Genomic DNA, 23,236 nt, shown 5'->3' on the forward strand with positions numbered 1-23,236 from the left:
ACCGGGAGCCGTGCATTGAAAATGAGAGATTATCACTATAAAACAAGTCCAATTGGGTATTGGGGTAAGGGTTCAACTGTAGGTTGGTATAAGGTACTGGGATTCTTTTACTTGTAACCGCTTGTTGTGATAATAGTGGATTCTCAGAAATGGTGACCTTAAAATCACTTGGTGGTGTTTTTGCCTTGGAGGTTTTCCCCATTCGTAAACAAGTCACCGTGTCAATTTATTTTCCGCTGCACTTTAGTTTATTGGTGATTTGTTTGTGCTACCACGCTGAATAGCTCATCATAAGGGTCACACTTCCTTAAAGCACTTCCAGTAAACTAAGGAATACCCACTCGGGCCCTCATAATTGTCATAGGATTCCCTTCGCTCCACTAGCCTTGATTGGCGGACGGAAGTACCAAGGTGCGTCTGGTGGTATCGTATATAAGATCACAGCTGCATTTAGGAGTGATCTTTCCCTCTATGCGTAGAAAAGAAAGGTTTTGATTTGAGCGAGGAGCTATGACAATTGCCCTCGTGGATGGGGAAGGAAGAGAGAGCGTCACCCAAATTATCATAAATAAAGAGAGGAATCCATTTGCTCTTTTCTAACGGAGTTCCGCATCATAAATTGGTTAATTAATTGAACTTGGCTAATTAATCAACTTAATCCATCACAAGGGGTCAATACGTTTTTGGCCTATCAAGTGGTATCAAAGCAGGCACACTCTGATTAGGGTTTAATCCTTGTGTGTGATCCATTGACCCCTGTTGTCATGGATAGAGGACAATCTCTTATTATCCCTTCTTTATTTAATGGGACTAACTATGTATACTGGAAAGTACGCATGAGAGCTTTTTTGCAGTCTCTAGATGAGAAGGTGTGGCAAGCTATAGAGATTGGTTGGACTAAGCCAAAGGAAGCGCCGGCCGATTGGGATGAGGCAAAGATCAAGGCGGAAAACTTCAACAGCAGGGCATTAAATGCGTTGTTCAGTGCAGTCACAAATGAGGAATTCAAGAAGATATCCTCCACTGAAACTGCAAAGGAAGCATGGACTATCCTCCAGAAAACCTATGAAGGAACTAAGGCTGTCAAGGATTCGAAACGCAGAGGCTCACTACAAACTTCGAAGAGATAAAGATGAAGGAGGATGAGTCATTTAATGAGTTTTATGCAAAACTCAAAGACATAGTGAACTCTACCTTTAATCTTGGAGAAACTATCCCAGAACCCAAGATTGTGAGAAAGGTGCTCAGATCTCTGCCCGAAAGATTCCATGCCAAAATCACTGCGATTGAGAAATCAAAGGATATTGATAAAATTCCTTTGACAGAGCTGGTTGGAAATCTACAGACCTACGAGTTAGGTTTGTCTAGAATCGAAAAAACGAACAAGAGCAAGAATATGGCACTGAAGGCCAAGAGCAATGAGACGGAAAAGTCTTCAAACGATGAAGATTCTAAGATGAAGTCCTACATCACCAGAAAATTCAAGAAGTTCATGAAGAATGCCAATGGGAAAGGCTTCAACAAGGACCGTTAGTAATCCAGTTCTTCTCAGTTCAAGGGTCAAGACAAAGGGAAGAAGGATGCAAGGGATGGTGATCAGTACACTGTTCCTACAAGACCTAAGTGCTTTGGGTGTCAAGGCTTCGGACACATGAAACATGAATGCCCAACGTATCTCAAGACGATTGGGAAAAGTAAAGCACTTGCTGTTATGCTAAGCGACGCCTAGCTTGAAGATGATTCCGACAATGAGGATGACGGAATCTTGAATGCCTTCACTACCACAGTTAATCCTATTAAGGGGATTGTTGAAGATGTGGATAAAGAAGAGGAATTGGTGGAAGCCAAGTTTGAGAAGATGGATGATCAAGATGACATTCACACAGCCTATGCAAAATTATATAAGGTCTCAGAAAAGCACGAGAAGCTGTATAGGTTAACCACCAAGAAGCTTAGTGATGTGAAGCTTGAACGTGAAGATTTTTCCACAAAGTTTGATGAAGAAAATCAAACTATTGGAGCACTGAGGTTTGAAAATAACTTCTTGGCTGAGAAGACTAAGAAGCTTGAGGTAGAACTATTCCAAGTCAGACTCAGCTGGAAAGGACTTCAAGTGCTAAGCTCAATGAGATGCTCGACTTTCAAAAATCTGCTTCAGATCGAACAAGTTTAGGGTATGATTTCTCTTCTTCTAGTATTGCTTCTACTAGTACTACTGTTTTTGTTCCCCCTAGCAATAATATTGAAATTGAGAACACTAATGTTAAAATTGAATTAGCTAGTGAGAACATAGATTAGGGTAAATCTATCTTAGGAGCACCCCTTAAGTAGGATAAGAAGGAAGTTAAAAACCCTAGGGCTAAGAAGGCTATCTCTCAAAGGCCTAAACAAAAGAAGCAGCATCTTTGTCATCATTGTGGAGTAGCTGGTCGTACTCGACCGAATTGATATAAGTGGTTAGCCACTCAAAATAGCAATAGCATGTTGGCGTCGGGAAACCAAAATCAGTTTCCGTCCTCGTTTGCTCCTCTTGAAAATCTTCTCAAAGCCTTCATATTCCTTTCAAACTTAAACGGTATCAATTCTTCCCCTTCACCGACGGTTCAAGGGTTTACAAAGAGGAAAGGTTCTTCCAAGGTGTGGAAGGAAAAGGGTTCCAAGTGATCTAATCACTTTTTCTCTCTCTTCTTCTGTTTTTATTTTTGCATTACTTGTGTGTTTGCTTTAATGTTTTGAGTCAGTCTAGTTTTTATGCTTTGCTTTGTTTTGTCTTGCATGTTTTTGGTTATTAGTTTTTCAGTTTTTAGTTGTTTTGTTGTAATTCAAAAATAAAATAAAAAAAATGAAAAATTCAGAAAAATACAAAAATAGTGTGTGTATGTGTACATCGGTTCTTGTGAACCTTAAAATGGCCTTTGAAACAGATTTTTCTAAACTTTGTATCTTTTGTAGCTTAGATGAGCATTCTTATGCACAACTAAGCAAGTGAGCTTTGTGACTCTTTGTTTGTGATGAGTAAGGTTAAGGGATCTCTTGTACTTATCACTATTTTTGACGGGATGGACTAGAAAATCCTAAGAGAAAGGCATAAATAACCATCTCACCACTGTTACCTGCCAATCATGATATGACATCTGTATGTTTCGGCATAGCAAAAGTGCAATGTCTAAGAGCTTAACATAATTGGGTATTTCTTCTCTCTCCTTTGTATACCCATGCATGGTTTGCTTAATAAAAGAAAATATGCAAAGAAATAAAAGCAAAAAGAACAAAATGCTTTAAATATGATTGTAAGCGTGTTTTTTAGGAGATGTGGGAGTTATAGGATGTACCTCAAAGGTGATAGTCCCCATCAAACAGTTATGATTGTGTGTGAGTTAAAGTGATTTTCTCATATCTCAAATCGTCATAGCATTGAAACACTTATGTAATCTTGCAATGTTTTTCACACACAACATGCAATATTCTTTGCTACTTTTGATACATGTGCAGGTACAATGTGATTTAGCCATCATAAGGTTTACATGTGTTGATGTATGCTCACTAAACTGTCTTAACTTGTTTTTGAAATATAAAATTGGTTAGATTTGTTTAGTGTGTGTGTGTGTGTGTTTTTGGGAGCTAAATGCTTAACTCTTTGTTAATTGAGAGATGTTTTGAGAGGTTAATATGTTGGTTGGGTCATTGGCTGAGTTGCATGTTTAATTGCATTTATATTTGTGTTTTTCTCCTCTTTGAAAAACTGTTTTTAAGCCTTCTCGATACCTTCTCAACACCTCTCGATACTTGGCTTATCTATCGAGCTTTTCAGTTGCATCTCATCGCAATCTCGACAGCTCCTTGATAGCGTCTGGATCGATCGAGAAACCTCCTGACCTCTCGATAGCTTCTGGATTGATCAAGAAACCTCCTGACCTCTCAACCTCTCAATAGATTCCCGAGAGCTGGTGGATCGATCGAGCTTCTTACTCGTGTTTGATGTTTTGTTCCTTGACACCTCCTCGATAGCTGCATCTGTCGACACCTATCTCGACACCTCTATTTGTCGAGATTTACTGAGGTTCTATAAATAGGTTCTGTGCGATCCGGACTTCATTTCTCTCGATCTCTCTCTCTCGATAACTTCATTTTCTCACCTCCCTTTTTCACTTTCTCTCACTCATACACTCTCCTCAAGTTTTCTTCAAGATTTTTCAAGATTTTCTTCTCTTGATAAGCCTCTTATCTTTCATTATACATGCATTTCATGTTTTGAAACCTAGGATTTTGAGTTTTGAAAATTTTTGGGGTTTTTCAAAATTGTTAAGTGGTTGTGAAAATTTGGGATGGGTTTTTGCCTAAATAAGTTTCAAATCTCATACATTGCATCTCATAGGCATAATAACTGTATTATCATGCATTTAAATGTGTGCAATTTGATTGTGTGCTGGTAGGATTGAATTGGGCGGAACCCATGTGTCTTTTATATGGCATGTCACATGTTTAAGCATTTTTTTCATGCATACGTTCTTTCCTTTCAATATACTTGCTATATTTGAATTGTGTTGGAACTTTTCTGAGTGTTTCTTTCTTCCCCCTCTCTCTCTTGTTTACGTTAGTGCGTCAATGGCACCAAAACGTAAGTCTGCTCCTGTCCAGAACCCTCTGCGTTCTAGGGCCTCTTCGTCTTCTGATCCTACTCCCTCCTCTGTTCGGTTTCGTGATGAGAAAGCCCAAAAGGACTTCTCAGAGAACTTCTCTAAACGAGGTGTTCATTCAGAACGCCAAGTTGTCTTGTCGGATTTTGTCAACATTGACCTTCCCAATGTTATTCACAGACAGGAATGGGAGTCACTGTGTGACGTCTCGGTCACATGTCCTTTTGTGCTAATTCATGAGTTCTACTCCAATATGCATGTAATTGATCTTTCAGTACCTCTCTTTCATACTTGCGTTCGAGGTACGCGCATTGTCGTCACACCGAAGTTGGTATCTGATGTGCTTCGTGTTCCGAGGGTTGCGCATCCTAACTACCCCGGTTTTGAGCGTCTACGGACTGTGTCCAAAGACGAGATGATCTCTGCTTTCTGTGAGCGTCTAGTTGATTGGGGTGGGCATCAGTTTACATCATGTCGACCTTTTGCTAAAGGTCCTAGATTCTTGAACATGGTGATGGCTTTTGTGTTGTATCCTCTCTCTCACTACAACTCCATTACAGAGTCTCATTCTCGTTTTTTGTTGTCCCTTCTTGAGGATCTTTCCATTGATTTTCCTTCACATTTTATCCTTTCTATCATAGATGTTTATAGTGATATGGTTACCCGTGATAAGCTCATCTTTCCTTCTGCTATCACGCGAATCTTATGCCATTTTTCTATTCCTTTTCCCTCATCCGACCATTTCTCCTTTATGTGTGCCATTGACTACGCTACCGTTAAATGGAGCGAGGCGCAGTTTCATGTGAGGTGGTCCAGTTCGACAGCTCCTCCTACTCCTTCGGCTCCTTCTACCTCCGCTCCCTCTTCTTCAACGGGAGGTGTGACTTTGGATGCAATCATGGCGCAGCTTCAGCGTATGGATGCTCATCTTGATACACTTTCTACGGAGTTGTATGAGGTGAACACCCGTGTTGGCTGCATTGCTAGACAGCAGGCTCACCTTGGTGGTTTTGTGGAGTCTCCCTCTCCTTCTCTCGAGGCATCCGAGACACCTGATGATGGTTCTGGCGATGATGATGATGAGGATGGAGATGCTAGCTCTTCCAGTTCTGTAACAATGTCTACTTGACACTCTTACCTTTTGTCACTCGTGACAAAAAGGGGAAGTAGTTTTGGATATGAGAGTAGTCACTCTTAGGGGGAGAGTTAGGAGATTTTTGTTAGGGGGAGAGTTTGTTTTTGAGGGATGTAGTAAGGATTACATGTATCTTTTCTTTTCTTTCTTGTTAGAGATACATTGTTCTTGTACCTAGGTCTTGTGACCATTTTTTTACCTACATGATGTTTCTCAAGTGGTATATATATATATGATGATGTATGTTTTATTCATCTACCTCTACATGTGTTGTTTCTTTTCTTTCTTTATACACATGTTTCTTTATCTTATATGCAATCTCTTATTTCTGCTTCACATAGAGATGCCTTGATGTGTTTTGTTTAAAGTGTTTCAGAAATACAGGTTGTCAAAGTCTACTTGTCATGAACTCTCTTCTTGCAAAGTTTTTCAAGAGTTTATGTTAGGATAGATTTTATTGTATTCAACAAGTGAGTATGAGTTGAGTGATTTATGACTTCTCTCATATGTTTATTTGTTTTATTGTGGTTTTGTCACGGATTGCCAAAGAGGGAGATTGTTAGGACATATGTGGTTCACTTGATAAGAACATATGTCACTCTTTTATGTAATTGGCTAATCCTTTGACAAAACGCACTTTACTTTTAATTGGGTGGATCTAGGATGTTTTTGATACTTCAAGAAACAACATTTCAAGATCAAGTGTTAAAGCCATTCAAGTCTGTCCAAGAAACAAGCTGAGAAACAAGCCATCTTCTCGTTCTTCATTGTGAGGATGAACTCAAGAACTTTGCAGCCAACATCTTTCTCAAGTTGGTGATTGAAGTCGCATACTGGGATCCGCGCAATTGGTTAGTCATGTACTGGAAGCCGTGTATTGAAAATGAGAGATTGTCACTACAGAACAAGTCCAATTGGGTATTGGGGTAAGGGTTCAACTGTAGGTTGGTATAAGGTACTGGAATTCCTTTACTTGTAACCGCTTGTTGTGATAATAGTAGATTCTCGGGAATGGTGACCTTAAAATCACCCGATGGGGTTTTTGCCTTGGAGGTTTTCCCCATTTGTAAACAAATCACCGTGTCAATTTATTTTCCGTTGCATTTTAGTTTATTGGTGATTTGTTTGTGCTACCACACATTTGCATGTTAAATTGGTTAATTAATTAAACTCGGCTAATTAATCAACTTAATCCATCACAATGGGTTAATATGTTTTTGGCCTGTCAGTTTGCGTGTGCGACTTTAAAGAATTCATTGCTTGACCTCGCTCTAGATATTGAAGTCAAAAAGCTCAAAAATCACATGCCAGTTGCTGGAAATCCATTCTGAAGACTTTGGAGTGGAATCTTAGTACAATGTAGAAACTTGGAATAAGCAGCATAAAGGTTAACAAGAGAAATTGTTGTGCTAGAGATGCAACAAACCTACACCGACGTTTCTAATGCTTAGCCCATCATTATCCCAAAGTTAGAAGCCAAGCAAGCAAAGTATGGAGCCGTTGTTTGTGGTACCATGTATCTTTGATAAAGAGGCTAACCAAAGCGTGAAAAAAAAATTGTTGTGCTGAGAATGAAACAATCCTATACCAACATTTCTAATGTTTAGCCTATCGTTGTCCCAAAATTAGAAATCGAGTTAGCAAAGTATGGAGTTGCTGTTTCCGGCACAACATTTTTTTTCGCCAAAGGAGAATCATATTCCGTCCTCTATACACTAAATTGGGGGACCTTATTTTTGGAATTCATCTTGGAGGAATATGAAGTGTACCAAAGGAAAAAGAAATCACACCAACAACTCTTAGTGATAAGATACCATTGGTTTGATGCAACCAAATTTGCTAAAAGTCACTGCACCTCCAAGCGCACTCCAACATCATACTCACGTATCTTATAATCTTCAAGACGTGAACGTCCCAAAGCGTTCCACACTTGTGGGCTTGGCATCGTCAGACCTATTCATTTGCCCTTGAACGGGTACATTTGGGTCTTTGCTGCCACTAAGAAATTCATTAAGAGGGTGAAAGCAATTCCGCTCAAGAAAGCAATGAGAGTGGCCATAGTCAACTTCATCGTGGAGCATATCGTTTGTCGCTTTGGCATCTCGCACAAGATCATAAGCGACAACAATATATCTAGCTCATACTAATTTTCGGAGGCAAGCCCTATGAAACATTAGGAAGCCAACGAACTACCATATTATCCAAGCATGGTGAGACCCCTACATGCGAAGGTGAAATGCTTTCAATAAGGTAGGGAAAACTAATGCTTTCTCTCAATGGTAAAACTTGCGAAGCGGCGAGAAATCTTATAAATTACTCTTATTGCAAAACCTCTACATGCGAGGGTGAAAATACTCTCAATAAGGTAAGGAAAGCCAAACACTTACTCTCTCAATGGTAAGCCCTATCAAGTGATTAGGAAGCCTGGCGATACCCTTACTTGTGAGGGCATAACTAGCCCTCAACAGGGTAGGAAAGCCAATGCATCCTCAAAGGTAAGCCCTATCGAATGATTAGGAAGCCGATGAGATGTCATATTATTCAAGCGTGGTAAGACCCCTACTTGCGATGGTGCAATGCCTTCAACAAGGTAGGGAAAACCAACATTTTCTTAAAGGCAAGCCTTACAAAGTGGTATGGAAGCTAACACAACGTCTTATTCAAGCATGGTGATCCATTACATGGTGGACATAATCATCCCTAAAAAATTATGGGAAAATTGTATATAAAAATGACTATCAAAAGTATTTAAATTATATATATAGGAATTATATTATGCATTTTTAAAAAAAAAATTATATTATGCATCTTATTGTATATCTTTAAGTGTATCAATGCATATGTATGGGGTTACAAGCTAGTTTAAATAATGATAAAAGCATTTTAATCCATTTCATATCATTGATGTTTATTATATGGTGTAATTGTGCTACATGGCAGAACCTCAAGGTCTCCCACATGAGATATTTGTTTTCTTATTTAAAAAACATAATCAAATAAACTATTTATATATATAATTAGTGCACACCTATAAAAAATTCATACGTGCATTTAATCCATGAATACATTCTATGAACTAATATTTTGACATAAATGTAATCTTTGTTGGGGTGAAAGCCTAAGTGAAGAATATATCACTTGGCAAAACCTCATGCACTCCCACAAAATAAATTAACTATAAAGGTGTAGGAATAAAAGGCCCAGGAGAGTATGTTGGGCCGTGAGCCTTGTTGGAGGACGCTCAGTGGTCCGAGAACATGTAGGCAATAGGGAAGATGTAAGAGATAGAACACCGTGAACAAATTATAAATGCGAGGGTTATGGAAGACAGTCCGAGGAGGAATGTCACCTCGGCTAATCAAATCAGAGGTGAGGAGGATTAGACTGCCCTCGAGGACAACCTTTCAAAAGATTCTACTGATAAGGATAAACGTCATGAAAGCACAAAATGACGGGAAGCTGGGAAATATCTAAGAGAAAACTGTTACCACCACTCTAAAGGCCGCATTAATGTGGAGGTGATACTTGAACAGTGGTAAGCAACCTTACAGCTACTTCCAAAGACTTCAGGAAGGTGTTAATGGGACAGGGAACAAGGCCAATAACTTGATCTACATGTGGATGATGGAGATGAAAGGGAGAGGGATATATAATGAAGAAGGAAGCCCCTTACGGAAGGGGGGGGGGGATCTGAAAAGGAGAAAAAGAATGACCACTGCAGCATTAAGAACTGAATTTGTAACCATATTCAAGAGAAATATATATGTATATAAGATTTATTCTCCTCGAAATATGCGAAGGACGATTTACTTCATCCAAAACAATTGTGTTCTGGTTTTCTCTTCATTTGGGCTCACTACAATCATTGTTTGATCCATTAAAGCCTAGTTTTCCAACCCACTCTCTACAAATGTATTGTATTGGGCTCTTTAGGCCTTAATTCTTCTTCCTTTAAGTTTATGAACCAAATCCAGTCCTTACAATTGGCGCCAGCTGTGGGAATCTACTCAAGCTTTAGTGAAAACAACACTCAGTCATGGTGGGCTCAAGGCCAAACCGGGAGGAGTCTGTTGGGTCCCAACGTCAAGATCAATTTCTCAACCTTGAGCAAAAGAGGGACCGGGAAATTAGTATCCATACCACACATACCGGTAGGAGCCAGTCTAAGAGTGGGAGCCACGTCTCTCATGAGGCAACTACCAAAAGTATGCAGTTGAAAATTGATCGTTTGAGAAGAAGGTTGTGACGAGAGCGACGTGGAGGAACTCCTTCAAGTTCTAACCATTCTTCCGATGGTGATAGTGATCATTGCTACTGGCATAGGTCAAGGACTCCTCCTAGCGAGTCTTTTTTCAGTGTCGAGGGGCATTGTGGTAGGCGGAGGAGGAGAAGTCTGTCATGTAAAGACCTGGGCAATAATGCCATGAGTAAGGCTTTGAATCAGATCTCCAAGTCACCTTTTACCCGGAGGATTGAGGAGGGAGGGCTTCCCCAACAATTTACTCAGCCAATGTTTACCATATACAATGGTATAACGGACCCTGTGGAGCACGTGAGTCATTTCAACCAGAGAATGGTTGTTCACTCTAAGAACGAGACTTTAATGTGCATGGACTTTCCATCAAGTTTAGGGATTGTGGCGATGAGATGGTTTAATGGAATGAAGTAAGGATCTATTCACTCTTTTAAGGAGCTTACGAGAGCTTTTGGTTCTCGATTTGTAACTTGTAGTAGGGTTCCTCGGCCTTTGGACTCCTTGCTGTCTATGGCCATGCGAAAGGTAGAAACCTTAAGAACGTACTTTGATTGATATTGGAAGATGTTTAAAGAGAATGATGGGGATTTTGATGATGTAGTTGTAAGAACATTCAAGGTTGGCCTGCCTGCTGAGTACGGATTGAGGAAATCGTTGACAGGAAAACTAGTTAGGAATGTGCGTAAGCTTATGGACCACATTGATAAGTACAAGCGGGTCGAAGAGGACCAACAACTAGATAAAGGCAAGGCTAAGGTGGTTTCTCAAGATAGGAGGGACTTCAGGTCGGACAAGTACAATAGTAATCGTCATCGGTAGGATTTTTCTAGGCAATTTGGGGCTGTTGCAGCTCTAGTGGTCAACAAGATGTTCTGAGAACCTATGCATCGAATCTTAGAGAAAATTAAGAATGAGCCATCTTTTTAATGGCCAAATAAGATGGGAGGAGACCCCATGAGGCACAACCAGAGCCTTCATTGCCAGTACCACCAAGAGCGAGGGCATACAACGGAGGAGTGTAGAACTTTGTGGAATCACCTGGAGCAGCTAGTCCGAGGTGGCAAGTTAAAACAATTTTTGTGTCACCCCAATGGACAGGGAGGCCAGGCGGGGTCAAGATCTTAGAAAGATGCTTCTTCAAAACCACCTCTGGGCACAATCAATGTCATTTTTGCCACCTCAGGAAGGACTAGTTTTCACCCTTCTAGGATATTGTCAATAGCTTAACCACCTGCAGAGGGCTCCTCCTTTGATCCAAAGAGGAGTAAGATGAAGGTCCGACCAGCATTGAGTTTCTCTGATGAGAACAAGGTTAGTACCTTGCAACCGCATGATGATGCACTAGTGGTTACCCTCAAGATAGGGGGTATAATGTGAGGCGAGTGTTGGTTAACCAAGGCATTGGGGCAGAGATTATGTACCCTGATTTGTATAAGGAGCTAAAGCTGGGACCGGAGGATTTGACCAGTTATAATTCACCGTTGGTAGGTTTTGATGGGAAGGTGGTCATACCAAAGGGTTAGAGGTAATAGAGGTGAACTTCATCGTAGTGGATGCTTACTCTCCTTACACTGCCATCGAGGTAAGACCCTGGCTACATGCCATGAGAGCCATTTCTTCCACTTTACATTTGAAGGTGAAATATCCATCCGGTGACCAGGTTGAAGAGCTGGTTAGGAGCCAATTTATGGCTAGGCAGTGTTTAGTTTCTGCTATTAGGCATCAAGTTGAAGGTGAGTCATCGGCCTCTTCTGAGCGGGGCTTATAACAATCAAGGAAGCCAGTGTTGTACACAAATATGGTAGAAGGGGCGAAGTGTGAGGAATTAGAAAAACTTGCAATAGGGAGAAGTTCTTCCAGGTCGAAGCACAACTGCCTCCTCGAGAGAAGGAAGAATTGAGGGTATTTCTTAAAAAAAATATTAATGTATTTGCATGGAATGCTTACGAGGCTCTTGGGGTAGATCCGAACTTCATTTGCCACCATTTAAATGTCAACTCGGCAGCCATCCCTAGAAAGCAACCACCTCAGCACTAGTCTAAGAAACATTCTAAGGCTGTCAAGGATAAGGTAGTTAAGCAGGCTGGGGCTATTAAAAAGGTTTTTTTTTTTTTTAATCCCGATTAGCTGGCAAACACAGTGGTAGTGAATAAGAATAATGGAAAGTGGCGAGTATGTATAGATTTTACAGATCTGACCAAGGCTTTCCCCAAGGACCCCTTTCCCATGCTGCGTATAGATTAATTGGTAGATGCCACTGTGGCCATCCTCGGATGAGCTTTTTCGATGCTTTCCAAGGATACCATCAAATACTCTTGGCTTTGGATGATCAAGAGAAAACATTTTTTGTTACTACGACTGGAAATTACCATTATAAGGTGATGCCCTTTGGTTTGAAGAATGCAGGATCCACCTATCAGAGGATGATGACCAGGATGTTTGAGCCACAACTAGGAAAAAATATTGAGATCTATATTGATGATTTGGTGGTAAAGAGCAAGTTAGAATCCAAGCACATTACTGACCTTGGAAGCATCTTTGGAATATTGAGGAAACATAGGCTACGCCTTAATGCTTCTAAATGCTCTTTCGATGTCAGTTCAGGAAAGTTTTTGGGGTACATGGTCACTCATCATGGAATTGAGGTCAATCTTGATTAGATTAGAGCGATCAACAATTTGCAGCCACCTTAGAACCCCAAGAAAGTCCAGAGATTGACAAGGATGATTGTTACCTTGAACCGATTTATCTCTCGGTAACAAATAGGTGCAGGCCTTTCTTCCAATTGTTGAATAAATGGAAGGGATTTGAGTGGACCGAGGAGTGCGCCCTGGCCTTTCAACAGTTGAAGGAATACCTCTCTCGGCCACTCATCATGTCCAAGCCCAAAGAGGACGAGGTCCCGTTTGCTTACATTGTTGTAGCTCCCCATGCAATTAGCTTGGTACTGAGACAGGTTGATGATGGAGTTCAGAGGCCAGTCTATTATGTGAGCAAGTCCCTATATGAAGCAGAAGTTCGGTATCTACCATTGGAAAAGGCCATATTAGCGGTAGTACATGCAACTCATAAGCCCCCCCCCCCAATTACTTCCAAGCTCACACGGTGGTGGTGTTGACTCAACTTCCTCTTCAATCCCTGCTTTGGAGAGCTGATTATATAGGGAAAATTGCTAAGTGGGGTATAATTTTGGGGTCCTTTGATATCAAGTACATGCCTCATACCTCTGTTAAAGGCTTGATGAAAAATTACATGTTTGTATCGCATACAAAACATACGCAGTGAAAAATTAACGGATACTTCATTCGCAATTGTTAACATTTACTATGCAAATTTCAGAATTCAAGAACAAGAGAGCATACCTTGATGCGGTGAAATTCAAAACAAAAGATCAGAAGTACTCAAGAACAGTTTTAATCTTCACTCCAATTCCACTTTACGCCCAAGAAGTGTGGCCACTCAATCAATTTTCAAAAGGAGAAATAAGAGTGTCTCACACTCACATACACACCATTTCACAATGATGTCACACTCACATAAAATTTTGTATGTTTCTTCCTTTGTATCTAACTGATTATCTAATTGGGCTAGCCTTTTAGGCCTTTCCAATTGGGCTTTAGTGAGTGGCTTGGAGTGTGACCAAAATGGACCAATAAGACACTAGATCTAATAGGACTTGGGCTTTTCTGTCAACTCTTGACAAGTCCAAAGTTACCATTAACTATATATAATACCACTATATAAATATAGTTGCACTTTAGGCCTTATTTATAAATTATATCCCAAGACTTTATTATACATGCAACCCTTTCATAAAATATTTGTAATAATACAAAGTTATAAAGGTAGACTGCCACTTTGTAGATTACTACATCTTGGTCCTTAAGTACCCAGTTTAATCCTTTAAGGTTATTCATCATATATTTATGAAATCCAATTTCATAAATATATACTTTAGTAACTCCTTACTAAAGTGGTTTTACTAAAGTGGTTAAGCCTAACTCTTTGAATAACCGAACCCATTAAACTTATCTCAAGGGAATATTTTGTATTTTCGTTAAAAGATTATGAATTTCATCTTGAGAATATATGTTCCATTAACATCAAATGTGGCTGCCTAATATACTGAGGTTTTGATCGTTACTTTAGATCTCACTCCTGATATATCAAAACAACCTACATTTCATGATCAGGTCAATTATCCTCTTAGAATTAAGAGTTCATGTAAATAGAAGACGTGAGATTTATCATTCATTTGATAGTCGTTATAAGAATAATAAATCTCACAGCGATCCAGTTCACTATGTCTTAACTCTTAAAGCATATCAACTAGAAGTCTCCACTTCCATGATCAAGAAAAATCATCTTAGTTGATATATTATAGTCTTCGTAGATGAAATACCCAATTTCATCACCAACTATGAACTATAATTCTGAGTTTACAAAGAATTTGTGATTTATATCTTCTGTGATTTTTCACATAAATCATATACTATGCATCTCATGGACTATATGATAATGTCCAATATTCATGTTACCATTATTTTAGATTATAATAAAACAAATTTATTAATTATAACATTAAGTCATACATAATGTCATACTGTTTGCTCACTCCCAAGTGTAGGAGATCGTAGCAATATAGTTCTCGGAGTACCAAGGTCGAACCACAAGGAACAGGGTAGATTCAAAGACAATACAATTAAACAATAATTTTAGTGAAGAAAAATACTTTTGCTTGGTGATTGTTAACAAGAATAATAATAAAAACTTATTCAAATCAATAATGTAAATACTAGGGCATCGGGGTGTTTTCCTATATCGATATGAGATTCTTTGTGATTTAAGAAAATATCTATTTCATAATTGATTGTTCTTATACAATTAAAAACTTATGATTCAGTTGAACTGAGACAATTCAAGAACGCATTATAACCTCGATTAATAATGCGGTTAGAAAAGTTTTTCAGAAAAACCCATTCACTTTAAAATCTTATTTCTATTTGAAACTATTAGAAATTCATCTAAACAATAAGAAAAACATGATTGAACTTATTGAAAGCATGGAAGAACTAATACATAAAAAGAAATCTAATTGAACAATCAAATATGTTATTGATAAAATTTTAGAAAGAATCACATTGAATACTCATACCGTATAGAAGAAACATGACCCCTAGCTCTAGCAAAGAGTTTAGGCTGCCATTAGAGAAAGAAAAATACAAGATTTTCTCTGCCCAAAATTCGTTCTCACAGCCTCCCTTCAAAACCCTAATGTCAAAGTGTCCAAAGAAAATTAAACTTTTACTATTTTAATTTCCGTCCAGGTTTACAGCGTTAACTTGTGAGTTAATTTCAGCCTTCAAAACTTAAGAATTTCAAAAAACTCAAAACTGAAAAGTTGTAGATATTTAAGTCACGGTTCCAACCCATCTAGCCTTGTATCAATTGGATTTTTGAGGAGAGAGATACGCCCAAAATACTGATCGATACTCAGATCATATTTTTCCTTTTCAGATTTTGCCTCTTTGATTTCTTTCCTTATTTGAAGCTTCCAATCATGGAAGACAATCCAAGCACTCCAGCTGCACCTCCTTAAACATTTAAGCATGGTCCTTTAGCTCCACTTAATTCTAGTTTGGCCTCTATTCTCTCATAAATTCCTGTAAACTCATCTTTCTTACATGATTTCCTGAAAGTAGAAAATTACACAATGAATGACATCTTATTCAAGAAATTATGTAAAAATAAATAATAGAGACTAATGCAAATCATGACTTAATTATACAAATTAATCATAGTAATAAGGAGATAACGCCCACATAAATATATAACAAGTATACATTTTAAGGCGTTATCACATACATAGTATCATACAATAGGATTTAAGGACACACATCCTAACAGTGCCAAGTTCTTGCCGACTTGGAGGCTGAGTTTGTTGAACCTTTTGTAGAAGAAGAAGGAGACAAGCTAAACATGGATGGAAAATCAGTTGGAATGGTTTCTTTACAAGAACCTTTATCCTGGAAGGTATATGTTGATGGCGCTACTAATCAAAGAGGATCCAGAGTGGGGCTGGTTATGGTATCTCCCAAGGGGATGCTATTGAGAAATCCTTAAGATTAGGTTTCTCGGCCACAAATAATGAGGTTGAGTATGAGGCCTTGTTAGTGGGAATGACTATGGTTCAAAAAATGTAAGGGAATGCGTTAGAAGTGTTTTCAGATTCTAGGCTGGTTGTTGGACAGGTAGAGGGTGAATTAGAAGCCAGGGATCCGAGAATGCAAGAGTACTTGAATCTGGTCATACATTTACAATCAGTGTTCAAATCTTTCATCTTACAGTAGATACCAAGAAGCAAAAATACCTATGCAAATTCTCTTGCCATGCTTGCAACCTCCTCGACTCCAAGTTTACCACGGGTTATCTTGATTGAAGATTTGTGCAAACTTGCCAAGGTAAAAAGGGACGTGGTATAGATTCATCGGACTAGGGTGGGCCTTAGTTGGATGGATCCTATTGTTATGTTTCTCAAGGATGACATCTTGCCCGAGGAGAAGGGAGAGGTTAATAAGGTGTGAGGAAAAGCTCCTCGTTTTTTGTTGCTTGAGGACCAGAAATTGTATAAGCCCTCTTTTTCTGAACCGTACTTACTTTGTATACATCCCGAGGTAGTAGAACCCTTCTTGGAAGAACTGCACGAAAGGATTTGTGGGAGTCATTCAGGTGTCAAATCTCTATCTCATAGGGTCTTCACTCAAAGGTACTGGTAGCTAGGTATGTAAAAGGAAGCACAAGAGAATGTAAAGAAGTGTGACCAGTGCCAGAAATTTGCCCTAAATATTCATTAGCCTGGGGGTGTCCTTAATCCCTTCTCTAGTCTCTGGCCTTTCACTTAATGGGGTTTAGATATTGTAAGGTCTTTCCTTAAGGCAGCAAGAAACAGAAAATGGTTGTTGGTTGGCACTAATTACTTTACCAAGTGGGTTGAAGCTGAACCCCTGGCAAACATCAGGGATGTGGATGCTAAGAGATTCATGTGGAAAAATATTGTTACCCAGTTTAGGATTCCCCATACCCTCATCTCGGATAATGGGCTTCAGTTTGATATCAAGGCTTTCAGGAGGTACTGTTGTGATATGGGCATCAAGAATAGATATTCAACTCTTGCTTATCCCCAGGGAAATGGGTAGGCCGAGGCTGTGAATAAAGTCATAGTTAATGGGCTCAAAAAGAGGTTAGATGATGCCAAGGGCAAATGGGTGGAAGAACTGCCCTATGTTCTTTGGACATATAGAACTACTTCTCGTAGGTCCATAGGTGAGACTCTTTTCTCCCTGACTTATGGTGTCGAGGCTGTTATTCCTCTAGAGACTAGATTCCCAATGCTGAGGACAAGTTTGTTTACTCCAGACAGCAATGAGGGGTTACTAGAGAAGAGCGAAGAGAAAATGTCATGGTTCAGTTGGCATATTATCAGCAAAAGCTTAAGCAAGGGTATGACTCAAATGTGAAGTTAAGACCATTAGCCCTTGAAGATTTGGTATTATGAAAGGTTTTAGGTAATGCAAAGAACCCGAAATGGGGAAAATTAAGACCTAATTGGGAAAGGCCGTATCGTATCACCTTGATAGCTGGTATAGGAGCATATTTCCTAAAAGATCTAGATGAAAAAGTTGTAACACGCCCTTGGAATGTAAATAACCTACGGAGGTATTATTATTAAAAAAAGGCATTCCTACTATGTTTTACTTATGACATTATCTATTGTTCTTATCATTTTTCTAAGTGTTAAACAGAACCTTGGTCATGTCTGGTTCCTCGGACCACATACCTTGGGTAAATTAATACTTCTTATCATTTCTCTAAGTGTTAAACAAAACCTGGGACATACTTGGCTCCTCGGACCACATACCTTGAGTAAATTAATACTTCTTATCATTTCTCTAAGTGTTAAACAAAATCTTGGTCATGCCTGGTTCCTCGGACCACATACCTTGAGTAAATTAATATTTCTTATCATTTCTCTAAGTGTTAAACAGAACATTGGTCATGCCTGGCTCTTCGGACCACATACCTTGGATAAATTAATACTTCTTATCATTTCTCTAAGTGTTAAACAAAACCTTGGTTATGCCTGGCTCCTCGGACCACATACCTTGGGTAAATTAATATTTCTTATTATTTTTCTAACTGTTAAACAAAACCTTAGTCATGCCTGGTTCCTCAGACCACATACCTTGGGTAAATTAATACTTCTTATTATTTCTCTAAGTGTTAAACAGAACATTGGTCATGCTTGGCTCCTCAAACCACATACTTTGGGTAAATTAATACTTCTTATTATTTTTCTAAGTGTTAAACAGAACCTTAGTCATGCCTGGTTCCTCTGACCACATACCTTGGGTAAATTAATACTTCTTATTATTTCTCTGAGTGTTAAACAGAACCTCGAACAAGTTAAGTTTCTTAAACCACATGTGTTGAGGGAATTAGTAAGTAGCCTAGCTATGATGGATAACCCAATCATTTGCAAGTAATTAGTCTAACTATGCCACACCTGAGCATCACTTAAAGCATTTGTGAGGGTATTCGTAATCATGTCATGAGTTGGGAGTCCTCGGCAATTCCTTAAATCTGCTACTAAGGGGTAGGATACATGGAACTATGGATGGTGTGTAGGGCCCTTTAAGTGAGCTATGTTAAGGTATGTTTTTAAAGTTAATAGTTTATTTTGTCAAGATTATGATCTTGGGTGGTCCTGCCAGATTTGTTGTTGCTTATATGGGAAATGGTAGTTACATTATCACTTACCCCGTTAATAGATCTAGGTTATATTTTTGTTTATATATTGACTAAGTATAAGAAGTATTTCTTCTAAGTTAAGGTCCCCTCTTGTGAGAACGGTAAGCTTGGGAAGCTTCACTTACGCCAATGATCATTAAAGTTAAGTATGTGAGTGTATGTTAAGTCAAATGCTATTATCCTTCACTCTTAAACCAATTAAGTGTAAAATAGAATGTAGGAAACGTCAAAATTTGCACAAAACATCTATGATTAAAATTTGTTAACTTCCATTAAATTAAACCTTGAGAAAGTTAAATGGTTATAAGAGATGAAGTTTCCAGTTAAAAAAAAAAAAAAAATTAACTAAGCCCAACAGATTTTGATTTGAGTCCTAGTTGATCTTCAAGGGAGGGTTCGTCTTCCCTGCGCCTTTGATGGGCTTGGTCGCCTAAATAGCAGTAGAAGCTGGACCTTTGCCTTTAGGGTCTTCTTTGGCAAGAAGGGGGATTGCAACAAGGACTATCTCCATATCATTAGGAGCCTCTCCACCCTTAGAACTGTCCTTGGGCGCAGAAGGAGGTTTGGTCGTTTTAGGAACCACTCCCTTGGAGATTTCTTTTTCTTTCTCGACGTCCTTGGCAGGACTGGTTGAAGGAGGAGGAGCTTGAATCTAGGTATCCTTGGCCACCTCTACTTTTTCAAGAACAGGGTCAGCTTGGGAACTTGTGGAAATTGGAGGGCTTGACATGCGGATTGCTGGGGGGTTGTAAAAATTTTCTGCCCTCCTAAGGGCAGAGGAGGCCTCAACCCCAGCCTAGTTTAGGGCCTCATTTCACACCTGGAGGCAGTAAACTCTACATACCTCCGTGACCTTAACCTTGAGGGCTTCCTCAGTCTCAGCCACCCCCACGTCGTAGCCGTCTTGCTCGGCTTGGTCCCTGGCCTCGGTTTGGCGAAGCTGCTTGCGTTGGTTCTCTGCCTGCCTCTCAGCTCCTTCCAGGGCAACCTCAGCACTTTTCTTGTCCCAATCCGACTAATTCAACTTCACGTTCGGCTCTTTAATTTTCTTGTCGGCTACATTGAATGCCTCCACGGCGGCAATGCGCTGACTCTCCTCGTCCTTCATTGTCCTATGGGCGGATCGAACTATCTCCTCGACCCTATGTGTGGCTTGGACGGCCTACCAAAGAAATGAGCATAAAGTGTAAAAGTAAAAGAACAAAAACATAGTTGTAACTTTAAGTGTAAAAAAAAAAATAATAATAAAATAAATAAATAAAAGAAAAAGAAAAATAAGGGCGAAGAAAGAAAAGTTTTTCTGGTTGGAAGCCTTACCAGGGCGAGATCCCTCTTCAATGTGAGGAACACTTCGTGATTCCGCATCCCTCTAAGGTCAGCCATGTCGACAGGCAGCAATAGAGCCTGCTCTACTGCATTAGCGACGTACCCAACCCTTCCTTGCTGGAAGTCCTTTATGGAGGCATCGCTGGGAAGGGGGCCTCCATCTAACACCAAGGAAGGGGCCCAAGCTATGACTTCGACCTGGTGGTCATTCTTCCTCTCTACGATAGTTCCCTCGCTGGATGATCTTGTCTGCACGACCCTGGCTTGCTTGCCCCCTCTTTGCTGCTCAAACTCCTTTGACTGAGCTGCCCTTCTCTCCTCTATTACCTCTTTTCCCTTCTGGTCTCTTTTCCTCTTTTTATCAACCGAGTCAGCTTGGGAGACCTGGACAGAGGGAAGGTTTGGAGGCTTTGGTTAGGCTGTCTTCTCAGGGATGTTGCCCCCAACTTGAGGTTCCAGCAAGTCATGAAGGCTCGTTCTTGCCCTGCGCTGTAGTCCCATGGCTTCAAGAATGGAAGGGTCTTCTTCTTGTGTATAACTTACTTGTGCCAACGGGAGATTGCTAAAGTCACCGGTTGGAACCTCCGCGAATTCAGGTCGATTGAATACCTCGAAATCGTCCTTGGAATCAGAAACTTCAACTATTTCTTCCTCCTCTCTGATGGCTGGCTAGGAGGGAGTTACTTCTTCCTTGGGCCTTATACTATAGTAGCGGCTCTACTTCTAGTACACCTTGTGGTGCTATGTCTGGATGTAGAAAGCCAGGCACAACAACGTTGATTAGGTGCAAGCGGCAGTCTTTCGCCTTGATCATGCACTTGGGCTCTTGGAAGCTGAATGATAAGGGCGTGTAGCTAAGGATCAAATAAGCTACCCTCAACTGCCCATCAGTGTGAACGAATACCTCGGCCTTTAGTACTCTGTTGAGGTCTGACTCGTTAACAAGGCTGAAGTTGGGAATGGCCGAGTATTTATATGCAATATCACCAAGCGTAAATATATTGTCAGAGTGTAACATATTTACCAAGAAAATTAAACTTGTAAGCACAAATTGCAAAATTACACACAGGGGGTTAGTAGAAATAAGGGGTATTGTTAAAATCATGAACCTAGACCTAAAACACCCCACTTGGTGTCCCTTCTCTGGTCGGACAGTGAAGCCCATCGTGCCACTCTCCGGAAACGATGAAGAAATCTTTATTCATGCCCTTATTAGACTCAGGGAGATACGATATAAGCTTGACCGTGAGTTCTCTAGTTTTTAAATAGTATCCTTGCCCTGATAATTTATGGCGGTTGTAAACCCAGTTAACATCGTGATGGCTAAGGTTCACACCCATCTTCTCGTTAAGGGCATCGATGCTACCAAGGATTCCAAACATATTAGGAGCACACTAGGTGGGGGCTAATCTATCGGATATTATGTAATCCCTAGTAACTCTGCCAATGGGGATTCTCATCCCTCCCTTTAAGAAGGCAATCATCGGGATTACCACTTCTTCCTTCTGCCTCTAAGCGTACCAATCCCCCTATTTACAATACCTAATAGAGACTCCCGGGGGAACACTATATTGAGCTTTAAAGCTCTCTATACCCTCAGCGGAGTCAACCAATGAGCAAGCCTACCCATAAGTGATAAAGAGTTAAAGATGAAAAGAGAGGAAATCAGGGGGCCGAGGAGGAAAGAATTTTGGGTAAAGAAAAGTAGAAGAAAAAAAAACAAAAATATTTAAATGACTTACGCAAGGGAAGAAACTCTCCTTGGACTGGTTCTTGATATTTATGAGTGTAAAAGTGGAGTGAATGAGGCCTTCAAACAGTATTTGTATCAGAGAGAGAGACAAGTGGGAGAATTCCCACCCAAGTTCCAAGAAAATCCTTAGCTGTTGGATCTCCATTACATCATAGAGCGTGGGAGACATGGAGCCCTAGAAATTTAATACGAGCACGCCCTGGATGCTGAAACGTCAGGGATGTGCATTGGGCATTGGAAAAGGCGTTTGTGCAGATAGAAGATGACGTGTGACAAGAAGGGAATAATGATGATAATATCAAAATCCCTTTCTTTTCCGAGGAGCAAAGGAAGGGAATTTTGAGGGGCTATTGTAGGGATAAAAAGCCCAGGAGAGTATGTTGGGTCATGGGCCTTGTCCGAGGACGCTTAGTAGTCCAAGGACATGTAGGCAATAGAGAAGACGTAAGAGATAGAACATCGCGAACAAATTATAGCTGCGAGGGTTATGGAAGACAGTCTGAGGAGGAATGTCACCTCGGCTAATCAAAGTAGAGGTAAGGAGGATTGGTCTTCCCTCGAGGACAACCTTCCAAAAGATTCTATTGATAAGGATAAACGTCATGGAAGCACAAAACGAAGAGAAGCTGTGAAATATTTAGGAGAAAGCTGCTATCATCGCATTGGATGCTTTGCATCTAACCCTTTGACCGCACTAATTTCGAGGTGATACCTGAACAGTGATAAGCAGTCTTACAGCTACTTCCAAAGACTTCAGGAATGTACTAATGGGACAAGGAACAAGGCCAACAACTTGATCTACACGTGGATGATGGAGATGAAAGTGAGAGGGATATATAATGAAGAAGGAAGCCCCTTACGGAGGGGGGGGGGGATCTGAAAAGGAGAAAAAGAACGACCACTGTAGCATTAAGAACTAAATTTGTAACCATATTCAAGAGAAAAATATATATGTATGTAAGATTTATTCTCCTCCTCAGACTATGCCGAGGATGATTTACTTCATCCAAAACAATTGTGTTTTGGTTTTTTTCTTCATTTGGGCTCACTACAATCATTGTTTGATCCATTAAAGCCTTGTTTTCCAACCCACTCTCTACAAATGTATTGTATTGGGTTCTTTGGGCCTCAATCATTCTTCCTTTAAGCTTAGGAACCAAATCCAGTCCTTACAAAAGGGATTAGATAAAGAATTTGGATTGTAATATTAAGATTTTTAGTAACTTAGCAATTATAGATAAATTAGCAATAAAAGGATTAAATAAAGAATTTGGATTGTAATCAAATTAAAAAATTTATCAACTTAAAAATTATAAGAGAAT

This window comes from Castanea sativa, chromosome 1, assembly GCF_040712315.1.
Source record: "Castanea sativa cultivar Marrone di Chiusa Pesio chromosome 1, ASM4071231v1".
Taxonomy (NCBI): Eukaryota; Viridiplantae; Streptophyta; class Magnoliopsida; order Fagales; family Fagaceae; genus Castanea; species Castanea sativa.